This window comes from Chlorocebus sabaeus, chromosome 10 (genome assembly GCF_047675955.1).
Source record: "Chlorocebus sabaeus isolate Y175 chromosome 10, mChlSab1.0.hap1, whole genome shotgun sequence".
NCBI lineage: Eukaryota > Metazoa > Chordata > Mammalia > Primates > Cercopithecidae > Chlorocebus > Chlorocebus sabaeus.
Genome location: NC_132913.1, coordinates 120,200,005 through 120,213,490, shown reverse-complemented (window position 1 = coordinate 120,213,490; position 13,486 = coordinate 120,200,005). Strand labels below are relative to the sequence as shown.

The window sequence follows — 13,486 nt, the reverse complement described above, 5'->3', positions numbered from 1 at the left end:
CTACGGTGGGAATGAAAACTATATATTTCTTAACAAAAGTCCCAAGTGATTCTTATGAAGCTGACAAATGAAGACCACCATGGGGTTTCAGGGAAGTGATTATTTGGGGTTTTCATTCAAAACTACATTACAGGGACTTGGTATTAACTTTTAAAACCTACTGCCAGGCACAGTGGGTCATGCCTGTAATCCTAACACTTTGGGAGGACAAGGCAGGTGATCGATTGAGCCCAGGAGTTCAAGACCAGCCTGGGCAACATGGCAAAACCCCATCTCTACAAAAATTAGCTAGGCATGGGGCGCATGCCTGTAGTCCCAGCTACTCGGGAGGCTGAGGTAGGAGGATCACGTGAGCCCAGGGAGGTCAAAGCTGCAGTGAGCTGCAACTGCACCACTGCATTCAGCCTGGGTGACAGAGTGAGACCCTATCTCAAAAAATATATATCTAACAGAAAAACAAAAGCCGCATCACAGCAATATGCATCCTACACAAATAATCACTGAACCCTCAGAAATATGATTATTGCCAAAACGTCCAGGGAGCAAAGCTCCAAGTGTGCTTTCAGTTGCAAAATCACAACCTGCCTTTAATGCTCTGTTGGGGCAGTATCTTAAAAATTCACAAGTTGGTGATATTCCAAGTGACAAGGAGTGAACTTAAGTATAGTATCTTCAAGCAGTTTCTCAGCTAAAATCAAATGATACCTTATTGCTATACAAAGTCAAAGAACAACAATTAACAATTAAAGTTGACAATTCCATTAACTACAGGAAAGCAACTAGGTAGAGAGAGAGAGAGAGAGAGAGAGAGAGAGAGACAGAGATTTTTTTCTTTTTCTTTTTTTTTTTTTTTTGAGACAGACTCTCGCTCTGTTGCCCAGGCTGGAATGCAGTGGCACAATCTCAGCTCACTGCAACTTCCACCTCCCAGGTTCAAGCGAGTCTCCTGCCTCAGCCTCCTGAGTAGCTGGGATTACAAGTGTGCACCACCATGCCTGGCTAATTTTTGTATTTTTAGAAGACACAGGGTTTCGCCATGTTGGCCAGGCTGGTCTCGAACTCCTGACATTGAGTGATCCGCCCACCTTGACCTCCCAGAGTGCTGGGATTATAGGCATGAGCCACTGCACCTAGCCAATTATTTTCAAAATGGGGTCTTGCTTTGTTCCCTCAGCTAGAGTGTAGTGGTACAATCAGAGCTCACTGTAGCCTTGACCTCCTGGGCTCAAGCAATCCTCCAGCCTCAGCCTCCTGAGTAGCTGGGACTGTAAGCGTGCACCACCATACTCAGCTAATTTTTTAAAAATCTTTTTTTAGAGATGGGGGTCTCTCTATGTTGCCCTGGCAGGTCTCAAACTCCTGGGCTCAAATGATCTTCCTACCTCAGCCTCCCAAAGTGCTGGGATTATAGGTGTGAACTACTGCACCCAGCCATAGAAGACTTTATTTATTATCCACTTCTTCCCTTTCCTCCTGCCCTTAAAAAATTACACAGTTCAGTGGGTAAAGTTATACGACCTTTGGAAATATAACATGGCTACTTTTCTTGCAAAATTAAATCAGAGGTGGATGTGACTTTCTCAAATTGCATTCTTGGTGGGGCACAGTGGCCCATGCCTATAATCTCAACACTTTGGGAGACTGAAGCAAGAGTATTACTTTAGACCAGAAGTTTAAGACCAACCTAGGCAACACAGTGAGACCCCATCTCTACAAAAAATATTGGCCAGATGTGGTGGCATGGAACTGCAATCCCAGCCACTTAGGAAGCTGAGGAAGGAGGAAGGCTTGAGCCTGGGAGGTTGAGGTTACAGTGGGCAGTGATTGCACCGCTGCGCTCCAGCCTAGGTGACAGAGCAAGACTCTGTCTTATTTGGAGAGTCTTGTTCCATCACCTAGGCTGGAGCGCAGCGGTGCAATCACGGCTCACTGCAACCTCAACCCTCTAAGAGACAGGGTCTTGCTCTATCATAGGCTGCAGTGAGTCGAGATTAGGCCGCTGCACTGCAGCCTGGGCAACAAAGTGAGATTCCATCTCAAATAATAATAATTAAGGTAACGAAACCCCATAGTTAATAAGAAAATAGAAAATTGTGTTCCTCATTTACTTAAAGTAGGGAAGTATGTAATACTTTGAAATATTTTTATAAAATGAAGTTTGGTCAATTAAGAGAACATTCTTTGTTTTTCAAACCTCTCTCCTCTTTCAACCTCACACAAAACTATAGGCAATTCAATAAACGTATCACTTTACATTCCTACATAATTAATTTAGTATATTTCTCATTCATCTGAGAGCATGAATAAAATGTAAAAACAGTATTTGGTCAAGAAACACTGCAATGCTAACTATTAGCAAGTTTATACATGAAATAAAAATCTCTAGTTTTAAAGAGATGTAATTTTTCAAAGCATTAAAAACCAATGGAAACTCTAGAACTTTTTAACCTTATTTTAAACTTCTATTTATTTCTTTTTCATTTTATATATTTTTCCTTTTATTCTTAAATACTCTCCCATGCAAAAACCATAGGACTTTATCACCATAAAACCCCAGTGGGAGTCAAGCAGTGAAAAAAAGCTTGAGTTCAGACTTTTACAACAATGACCAAACAATATGTCATGGTAATTTAAACAGAAGGAAAATGGACATTTAACTTGCCTCTAAGAGACCTGGGTTAACACCAACATAGGCTGTAGATTCAACCTAATGAGACTGGTCCCACTATAATCTATAAGAAATAGAATAAAACAGAAAGTATGGAAAATTTAATCAGCAGAGGCTAATGGAGAATTGCAAACAAAGTCAGAATTTGAAAATGGCACAAGTCAAAGATCCTATAGAAGGGCAATCATAAAAGCGACAGTAGTAATCTTTTTAACCAAAAAGGTTCTCCCAGATAGCAATCACTATCAACAGTTTCATCTTCCAACGTGAAGGTCAACAAAAAGAGAATAGACATATGGAGTATTAAAATGCAGAGTCATGAAAACAAATGAGCTGATACGACATCAAAGACATTATAATTTGGAAATGTCATTTCAAAAACACAACAGAAAAAGAAGAGGGAGAAAGGCAATTAGTTAAAACACTACCTCATCGCTACCATCACTATGCCTCCCTTTTAGCCAAGGAGTTGCATTCACACACTGACCTTGTAATTCCCATCTTCTCATGATTTTGAGGCAAACCTACTCCAAAGTGTTTTTCACATGTGCATCTCACCAGCAAAAGCATTTCAAACCCAAAATATTAAAATTCCTCAGCTGAACTAAAATGATGAGGACATTTATGAAAGCTCAGTAAAAAGAATATAGAGATAAGCTGGAAGGAAATCAGAAAATGTTTTTTGCAAAAAAAAAAAAGTCTATTAAGTATCAGATTAGAGAACTAGTCTGAAAGGTAAAAGTGGAGGAATAAAAAACTCAGCACACAAAGTTCTACACGTGTAAAATGTAAAGGATATGCACACGAATTAGAGGAAGAGTCTCTGGGCTGGATAGCACAGTATTAAGGGAAATTCTTTACTAACCAGATTAAGGATAATTTGAGTTAATACACTGTTTCCACCTTTCTTCCTGGTTATGTTCCTTAATCATATGTCTAAATGTCAACGGAAAATTTCTCATTTCCCTACATTTGCAAATATCCTGAAATTTCCAAAGATATCCCTTCTTGTAAAGCAATTGCTTTTGAAAAGCACTTTCAAGCAGTTTATCACCAATCTCATTTTAAAGCGTTTACTTTCGAGAAAGATAATTCATTATCATTTCCTGAAATATTTGAGCATCCTAAATTTTTCCAAATTAGGGGATGGGGAGGGGGGTTACGTAGGGGAAGGGGGTTGCATAGGCTGACTGCTGGCCCAAATCTCCAGAATCTGATACCCCTTTCCAAGAATCACAAGAGGTAAGAAAAAAGAATTCAGGAGAGCAAATAATCCATCTCATCTTAGTACCAAAGAGGTAAGTACACACATCTCCCACCAGTCTCCCTCTCACCCTTGCCTCTCAGCCTAGGCTAGCCTCCATGCTTTTCCCAGTCTACTCCTGAGTCGCTTCCAACTAAGTTTTTGTCTCTGGGTCTTCGCGCTTGCTGCTCCCTAGCCTAGAGCACTTTTACCCCAGTAAAGCTAAAGAAACAGCACCTTCACCTCTGTTGGGTTTTTCCTCCAGTGTTAGCTTCTCCATGAGGCCTTCTCGGGACACTTAAAATTAACCCCTCCCCAAATCCCTATTATTCTATCTCCCTGACTCATTTTTTTCCTTCACATCGCTTACCACTACATCATGTATTTTACCACTACATCATGTATTTTACCTAGCTGTCTAGAAATGAATTCCATACAGACAGGAATTGTTTGGTCTGTTTTGCTCCCAGCACCTAACGGTGTAGTAAGTACTCAATAGGGTATCCGTCAAATAAACGCATGCATGAATGAATAAACAAATGAATGGAAGCACATAGTCCCTTCTCCCTCTCCAGCCTCAAGACTCTCAAATGCTTTGTCAGGTATCAAAAAGGCATGAAGCCTTCTCCTTTCTGGTGAATCACTACCATCACCAGCGTATTCATTGATGTTAAATTTCGAAAGAAACACCATGTGACATTTTTCCAGTTACGTGCCACTTTTAAATACTTTTCTAGTGTCCTCTTCTGATGTCAACATCTGATGTAAAAGCAAAGTACATATTCCAGTTTGAGCACACCAGAAACTGCTATACTAACTAGTAAAACACGTAAAATCATCAATGAATAAGAGAAAGTAGTATTTGTGTTCTAGGCAAAATGGACAAAATTTGTAAGGCCAAAGTTACAAATATTAGAAGGATCAAAATTAAAGTACAGAATGACAAAAAATTTTTTCTAATCTAGGAAGTCATTTGATTCTAAAAAGGAAATACTATACAAGGAAAGAATACCTTCCCCAGACACAACACTGGGAATCAAAACTGCCTTAATTCAAGGTATACAGCACTAGATAGGAAGATGTTCACAGGTTCTGGCCCCATACTCAATGTCTTGCAAGTTAAACTGGAATACTTACCTTTCTTATAGAGAGACTACGTGTGTTTAAGTGCTTTGACTTGCAGGAAAATGAAAACAACAAAATAAAAAACACAGTACTAGATAACTAACTGCAAAGCAACGTTATTGCTTCTCGAATACGATCATACACTCCGCTTCTTTCAGGCCCCCATTCCCTGTTCGCTTGATTTATGTTTCAGTCACAAAACAAGTATTCAGAGTGCTTTTGGAAACTGCTGACACTTAAGGTTAATGCCCATTTCAACCTGATGTGAACATTCGGGTCCCCAAGGCTGCCATGGGCTCTACTTTCCCAGCCTCGGTCCCAAGGTTCCAACCATGGTGGCTCCACCTCGCCTCAGGCCTGGTCCAGACCCAGTACTCTCGCCACGGAAGGAGTCTCCTTCGTCCAGATGCTCCGTGGGGAAGGCAGGAGCGCACCTCCCAGGGGCTAGGTGTGGACAGGAGAGCCGGCAGAAGCAGCTGTCCGGCCGCAGCAGCTGTTAGCGGGGCACCCCGAGGCTGGGCGGGTGGCTGGCCCGGAGAAGCAAGCAGAGGAAGGCGAGCCCTCCGGCTCGGAACAAGCCGGCCTGACACTGCCCACCCCACCACCCTCCTGCCTTGTTCGGCTCCCCTGGCAATGCCAAGAGGCCCTGGCCAAGGGGCTCCTCGGATCCCTGCGGCCGTGACGCGCCAGGGCCCTCAGCGCCCTCAGCGCCCCTCGCCCGAGAGGAGGCTCTCTCCGGCCCTGCACCTGACCTGTCCCGTCGCCTGACGGCCCAAGCCGGCCGGAGCGGCCTGTGGGTGTCCATGCGGCCGGGCCGGCTCAAGCAGGAGAGGCAGGGACACGAGCGCGGACCGGAGGCACAGACGGCCCGGGACGAGGCGGCGGGGCCAGGGCGCGGAGCAGAGCCAAGCAGGGTAGCGACACGGAATGGCTCGTTACCTGCGGTCCGGGACAGGGAGTCTCAAAACCCAAGTCAGTCCTCAGCCTCAACAACACAAGATGGCCGACACGTCGCCACGTACGTCACGTGACCGCGCGCTCGCTCCGCCACGCCCCCTGCTCCGCCCCCGCCCCTTCCCGCTTCCCTCCCCACTCTCCATTCTCCCACGACATCCTTCCTTTCCACTGCCACCCGCCCCTCTGCCCAGACACGCCCCTGCCCGAGACCCGGATGAAAAGTTGGAAGAGGGCGGGGTCGCGGCAATGCGCAGGCGCCTGCTGACCCCTTGGCAGCATTTGGGTACCTGCCCTTGAGTTGAGTGGACTTGGTGCCCAGAGTTGGGCCCGGACCAGGCACCCTGTGACTCACTGTCCTGTATGCCCAGAGCCCTTTGCAGTTCAAAAGCCTCTGCATCACCTACGGACTGGTTTTTCAAATTAGAACTTTTCCACAGCTTTTAGTCCGGCATTTTCCTTCCCAGTTGCCATCCTAGAGCGAATGGGAAAGCCGCAAAAGCTGAAATTCAAACCAGCTTCTCTACTTGTTAACAGTTCTTGTAGAACTGGGAATTCATTCCAGAGTGTTGTACTGAGACAGCTGGGAAGGACTTGAGCGCTCTGATTCCTTCCTAGGACATCTGAGGCTATAGCCGTTTTACCTAGAGATGAACTGTTTTGGAATGGACAGATAAAATATAAGACACCCAGCGATATTTGGGGCACACACTGAAAAACTGTTTGAAATTCGAATTTAACTGGGCATCCTGTGTTTGCTAAATCTAGCAACTCTATCCTTAGGCATCCCATTCTTGCCTGTGTCTCCAACTTCTTCCTTCCTACAGGATCCTTCCTGTCAGTTTTAAAGATTACTTTTGTCTCCCGTCTTAAAATGGAATGTTAAAAACTCCAATTCTCAGGCCGGGCGCGGTGGCTCACGCCTGTAATCCCAGCACTTTGGGAGACCTAGGCGGGCGGATCACGAGGTCAGGAGATCGAGACCAGACCATCCCGGCTAACACGGTGAAACCCCGTCTCTACTGAAAATACAAAAAAAAAAAAAAAAAAAAAAAATTAGCTGGGTGTGGCGGCACGCGTCTGCAGTCCCAGGAGAATCGCTTGAACCGGGGAGGCAGAGGTTGCAGTGAGCCGAGATCACGCCACTGCACTCCAGCCTGGCGACAGAGCAAGACTCCGTCTAAAACAAAAACAAAAACCTCAAATTCTCGGCCGGGCGTGGTGGCTCACGCCTGTAATCCCAGCACTTTCGGAGGCCGATGCGGGCAGATCACCTGAGGTCGGGAGTTTGAGACCAACCTGACCAACATGGAGAAACCCCGTCTCTACGAAAAATACAAAATTAGCTGGGCGTGGTGGTGCATGCCTGTAATCCCAGCTACTCGGGTGGTTTAGGCAGGAGAATCGCTTGAACCCGGGAGGCGGAGATTGCGGTGAGCAGAGACCATGCCATTGCACTCCAGCCTGGGCAACAAGAGTGAAAATTCGTCTCAAAACAAAACAAAACAAAACAAAACTCCAATTCTCCCTCCTGCGACCCTGTTCCCTTTCAAAGCCAGGCTGCACCAAAGAATTGTTTATATGCACTTTCTCCATTTCCACACCTGGCATGCAATCATCAACCACTCCTAGGTGGCTTCTGTCCTTTCCTATCTGCCTGTTGCTTGCCCTAAGAACACCCCATCCTACAGGTTGATACTGGAGTCTTTCAGTCCTCATCTTGACTTCGTGTTTCCTTGTCTTCAGTATGATTGACCACTTCCTACTTTATGAAATGCTTTCTTGTTTTGTTTTGTTTTGTTTTGAGACGGAGTTTCGCTCTTGTTGCCCAGGCTAGAGTGCAATGGCGCGATCTCTGCTCACTGCAACCTCCGTCTCCCAGGTTCAAGCGATTCTCCTGCCTCAGCCTCTTGAGCAGCTAGGATTACAGGCATGCGCCACCACGCCCGACTAATTTCGTATTTTTGGTAGAGACAGGGTTTCTCCATGTTGGTCAGGCTGGTCTTGAACTCCCGACCTCAGGTGATCCTCCCACCTCGGCCTCCCGAAGTGCTGGGATTACAGGCATGAGCCACCGCACCCAGCGTTCTGAAACACTTTCTTCCCTTGACTTTTATACCCTTACTGTTCAAAGTGGTACAGTAGCATCAACATCATGTGGAGACTTGTTAGAAATACAGAAATTTAAAGGAGCCCTTAACAATCCCATTCTGCAGAATTCTACCCCCATAGCGTGAGAAAACATAGAGAGATCCCATTTCTAAAAAATAAAAATAAAAAATAATTAGCCAGGCGTGGTGGCATGCACCTGTAGTCCTAGCTACTCGGGAGGCTGAGGATCACCAGCCCAGGAATACAAGGCTGCAGTGAGCTATAATTGTGCCACTGCACTCCAGCCTGGACAAGACCCTGTCTCTAAAACAAACAATCAAAAGAACTCTACCCCATCATCCATGTTGTTCTCCTCTCCTTGATCTTCCCCCTGAACTAAGTGGTCCAAATAGGCCCATGTCAGAAGATTCGTGAACAAGACATTGTTTTAGCCTTTGCGCATGCTGTTCCATCCTGTCGCAATGCCATTCCCAACACTTACCCCACTTCTCCCCAACCTGCAACTCCTGCCAGTCCATGTGTTACTGCCTCTGTGCCTCCATTAGACCAAAGAGTTTACCCCTTGAGCTGTTATTTTTAAGGAGAAAAGTAATACTAATACTTGTTATGTGCTGACCACCTCATTAAATGCTTTCCTTGCACTGTCTCTTGTGATCCTAGTAAGAGAGCTGTGGAGCGATCCAACAAGGCTTCTGAGAGAAGTGCTTACTGTCTCCGAATCTCAACCAGGATTTCCAAGCCCAGGCTGGCTGATTGCAGAGCCCATGTCCCTAACCAACTTGTCATGCCATCTGTACATTGCCTATACGTATATTATTTTAAATTAAGATATAATTTGCACACAGTAAAATTTAGCATTTTTACTGCACAGTTCTGCAATTTGAGACAAATATATACAGGTGGCCAGGCATGATGCCTCACACCTGTAATACCAGCACTTTGGGAGGCTGAGACAGTCGGATCGCCTGAGTTCAGGAGTTCAAGACCAGCCTGGCCAACATGGAGAAACCTCATCTCTACTAAAAATATCAAAAAACAGTAGCTGGGCGTGGTAATGTAGATCTGTAGTCCCAGCTAGTTGGGAGGCTGAGGTGGGAGGATCACTTGAGCCTGGGAAGCAGAGGTTACAGTGAACCGAGATTGTGTGCCACTGCACTCCAGCCTGGGTGACAGAGTGAGACCCTGTCCAAAAAAAAGGCTGAAAAAAATCCCTGCTTTTAACCATTGTGCGTGCTGCGTTATTCCATCCAGCAACCTCTGCAGCTGGTATTACCCTGACACACAGTAAATGCTCAACAAACACCAATAAAACCCAATCGATTCTTGATCATCTACTCTTTAGGAAGGGGGCTTTTGTTTTCTCCTTTTGGTAACTGTCTTTCCAGTGTTTCACTAAATAGTGGTTTTAAATTACAACAGTAGACTGATGCATGCTTTTGTCAGGGATAATAAAGTTTTAGCTATAGTGTGTCATTGATAGAAACAGAAGTTGAGAATAATAGGTCATTTGAGGATGGTAGGAAGGTAAGGAGTTTAATCCAAAACAAGTTTAACTTGTCATAAGCACATAGCTGGGCGTGGTGGCTCACACCTGTAATCCTAGCACTTTGGGAGGCCGAGACAGGAGGATTGCTTGAGCCTGGGAGATCAGGGCTGCAGTGAGCTGGGATCACACTACTGCACTCCACCCTGGGCAGCACAGCAAGATCCTGTCTCAAAAAAAAAAAGACAGCAAGATCCTGTCTCAAAAAAAATCACCTGTAACAGATTGTATTTTTCTAAAGATGGCTGCAAGAATATCTTCCATTTGACATACTTCTCTGGCACCTTCGCTATCCTTTCTAGAGGTAAAGTCTAATTCCCAGTCCCTTGGACACTATCACCAATAGAAAGTGGTAGAAGTAAAATGACTTGACTTCAGTGCTAGATCATAAGAGGTGATATGCCTTCCACCTTGCTTCCTGAAACAGTCTTGTTTGAAGCAAAAACAGTTTGGCAGTCCCTGAAGCTGCCTGAAGCACAAACCACACGGAGAGGTCCACATTGATGTCCCATCAATAGCCCCAACTGAGGTCCCAGCTGACAGCATCAACAACCAGATGTCTGAGTGAAAAATCTCACCAGATGATCCCAGCCCTGAGCTGTCTAGTCACCCCCAGACGTCAAAGCCTAAGACATCATGAAGCAGGGATAAGTATCCTTACTGTGGCTTCTCTGAATTCCTGATCCACCAAAACCGTCAGCATCATAAAATGGGTGTTATAAGCCACTATGTTTTGGGGTAATTTGTTCACAGCAACAGTAGCTGGAACATCACTGTTATGGATTGAACTGTGTTCCCCATGCTTGGTGCAGATTCTTGCACCTGTAATGCCAGCTACTTGAAAGACTGAGGTAGGAGATTGCTTGAGACCGGGAGTTCAAGACCAATGTGGGCAACATAGTTAGACCTCATCTCTAAAAAAAAAAAAAAAAAAAAAAGTGTTTTTAGGCCAGGTGCAGTGGCTCACACCTGTAATCCCAGCACTTAGAGAGGCCGAGGTAGGTGGATCACTTGAGGCCAGGAGTTTAAGACCAGCCTGGCCAACATGGAGAAACCCCGTCTCTACTAAAAATGCAAAAATTAGCCGAGCATGGTGGTGTGTGCCTGTAATGCCAGCTACTTGGGGGCTGAGGCGTGAAAATCTCTTGAACCTGGGAGGTGAAGGTTGCAGTGAGCCGAGATTGTGCCACTGCACTCCAGCCTGGACAACAGAACAAAACTATTTCTAAATAAATAAAGAGAATGTTTTTTAATTGGCCGGGTATGGTGGCACACACCTGTAGTTTCAGCTACTTGGGAGGCTGAGGTGGAAGGATCTTTTGAGTCCTGGAGTTTCATGCGTTAGTGAGCTATGATTATGCCACTATACTCCAGCTTAGGTGGGAAAAAAAAAAAAAAAAGATAATTGTACCAGAGAACTGAACAAACAAGAAAGGCTATGCAGACAATAACTATGAAAAGAAACCCATTTTTATGTTTGAAAAACATTTTTATTATAAAAGTAATTGCATATTTTTAATTCTGTTCTCATTTCCAACCTCTGAATGTACAAGACATCAAATCATTTTTTTAAAAAACCCTGGAATACAATAAATGTATCCATTCAACTAATGTCCCATGATGCATCCCAAAATGTTATTCATTTTTATCTGAGAATTTTCCATCTTTAGGGTTTCATATTTCTGCTATCCCAGAGGGTTCCCACTTGCACGTTCAACTGCTCTTCTTGTTTTCTTTGTGGTCAGACATTCCCCTCTCTTTTTAATTTATTTTTAATTTTTTAATTTATTTACTTTTGAGACAGAGTCTCACTCTGTTGCCCAGGCTGGAGTGCAGTGGCATAATCTTGGCTCACTGCAACCTCCGCCTCCAGGGTTCAAGCAAATTCTCCTGCCATGGCTTCCCTAGCAGCTGAGATTACAGGTGTGTGCCACCATGCCTGGCTAATTTTTGTATTTTTAGTAGAGACAGAGTTTCGCCATGTTGGCCAGGCTGGTCTCGAACTCTTGATCTCAGGTGATTCACCCACCTTGGCCTCCCAAAGTGTTGGGTTTACACACATGAGCCATCACACCCAGCCCTCTGTCTTTTTTATTAACTGTTATTAACAATTGAGGTGCTGGTGGTGGTGGTAGTAGTAGTCATTGTAGTACTAAAGCAATACATGTTTATGGTTTCATAGTTTTTAGAATTCAAACACATATAAAGGAAAAAATTTAAATCCTTCCCCCCGCAAGACCTATCTAGGACCCTCACATCCTCCTTCCATCAATTTCTTGTGTGGTCTCCCCAAAAATGTTGCATGCATTAACAAGTATGGCATTCTCCAGCCAGGTGCGGTGGCTCACGCCTGTAATCCCAGCGCTTTGGGAGGCCGAGGCGGGTGACTCACTTGAGGTCAGGAGTTCAAGACCAGTCTGATCAATATGATGAAACTCCGTCTCTACTAAAATTACAAAAATTAGCTACACGTGGTGGCGAGTGCCTGTAGTCCCAGCTATTTGGGAGGCTGAGGCAGGAGAATCACCTGAACCCAGGAGGTAGAGGTTGCGGTGAACCAAGATCGTGCCACTGCACTCCAACCTGGGCAACAGAGTGAAAAAAGAAAAAAAAAAAAGGCCCGATGCAGTGGCTCACGCCTGCACTTTGTGAGGCTGAGGCGGGTGGATCACCTGAGGTCGGGAGTTCAAGACCAGCCTGACCAACATGGAGAAACTCTATCTCTACTAAAAATACAAAAAAAGAAAAAAAAAACCTAGCTGGGCATAGTGGCACATGCCTGTAATTCCAGCTACTCGGGAGGCTGAGGCAGGAGAATTGCTTGAACCCGGGAGGTGGAGGTTGAGGTGAGCCGAGATCATGCCACTGTGCTCCAGCCTGGGCAACCAGAGCAAAACTCCGTCTCAAACAAACAAAACAAGTGTGGCATTTTCCTTCATTCTCAGTACCACTAAGTGCTGGAGATTCAATGGGTGCTCCCAAATCCACCTGATCACCCACCTTATAAAGCTTACAGTCTACTTGGGTAGAGACAGAGTGATATGGTTTGGTTCTGTGTCCCCATCCAAATCTCATGTTGAATTATAATTCCTAATGTTGGAGGAGGGCCTGGTGGGAGGTGATTGAATCATGAAGGCAGACTTCCACCTTGCTGTTCTCATGATAGAGTCCTCAGGAGACCTGGTTGTTTGAAAGTGTGTAGCACTTCCTGCTTTGTGCTGGCGTCCCCTTCACCTTCTTCCATGATTGTAAGTTTCCTAAGGCCTGCCCCAGCCATGATTCCTGTACAGCCTGTGGAACCATGAGCCAATTAAACCTCTTTTCTTCATAACTTACTCAGTCTCAGGTAGTTCTTTATAGCAATATGAGAATGGACTAATACACATGACTTTATTCCTCCCAACTAAAAAACAAAACAAAACAGAACACCTGAGCATTACTGTGCATGCTGTTCTGCTCCTGGCCTGTTTCCAAGAAACAAGATGTCTTGGTGGCATCCATGTTTTTTCAGTGGCTGCCTATCAGTGCACACTTACATGGATGTACCTAATATACTGAACCGATCCCCTGCTGATGGATATGCTGATTGTTTCCAGTATTTTTGCTATTACAAACAACACTGTAATGAGTATTCCCTTAAATACATCATTGTTCATTTTTATACTTACCTATAGGATACATTTCTGGGCCAAAGCTCATGAGTATCTCTGCAGTGGACACCTGCCGTTCTTTATGACAGTTCTGCTGAACTGAAATAGTGAATTACTTTCAGTTGAAATACTGAAATTCTTTCCCATGTTTGTGGAAAATGAGAATCTTGGTGGCTGGCAGAGCTTGCCTC

At 44.8% G+C, this 13,486-nt stretch overlaps 1 protein-coding gene across 7 annotated transcripts in view; it reads right to left on the bottom strand.

The window, feature by feature from the left end:
• The window catches only part of GIGYF2 (GRB10 interacting GYF protein 2), a 164,361-nt gene extending 158,309 nt beyond the window's left edge, over nucleotides 1-6,052 (bottom strand). For 3 of the 7 annotated variants that reach the window (XM_007966669.3, XM_007966672.3, XM_007966675.3), the window contains exon 1: nucleotides 5,976-6,052. The gene's annotated coding sequence lies outside the window, so the exon portion shown is untranslated. Of the gene's footprint in view, nucleotides 1-2,662; nucleotides 2,733-5,975 lie in introns of all 7 variants that reach the window. The other 4 variants (XM_073020139.1, XM_007966671.3, XM_007966676.3 and 1 more) reach the window with 2 other exon arrangements.
• Between the last annotated feature and the right edge of the window lie 7,434 nt (nucleotides 6,053-13,486).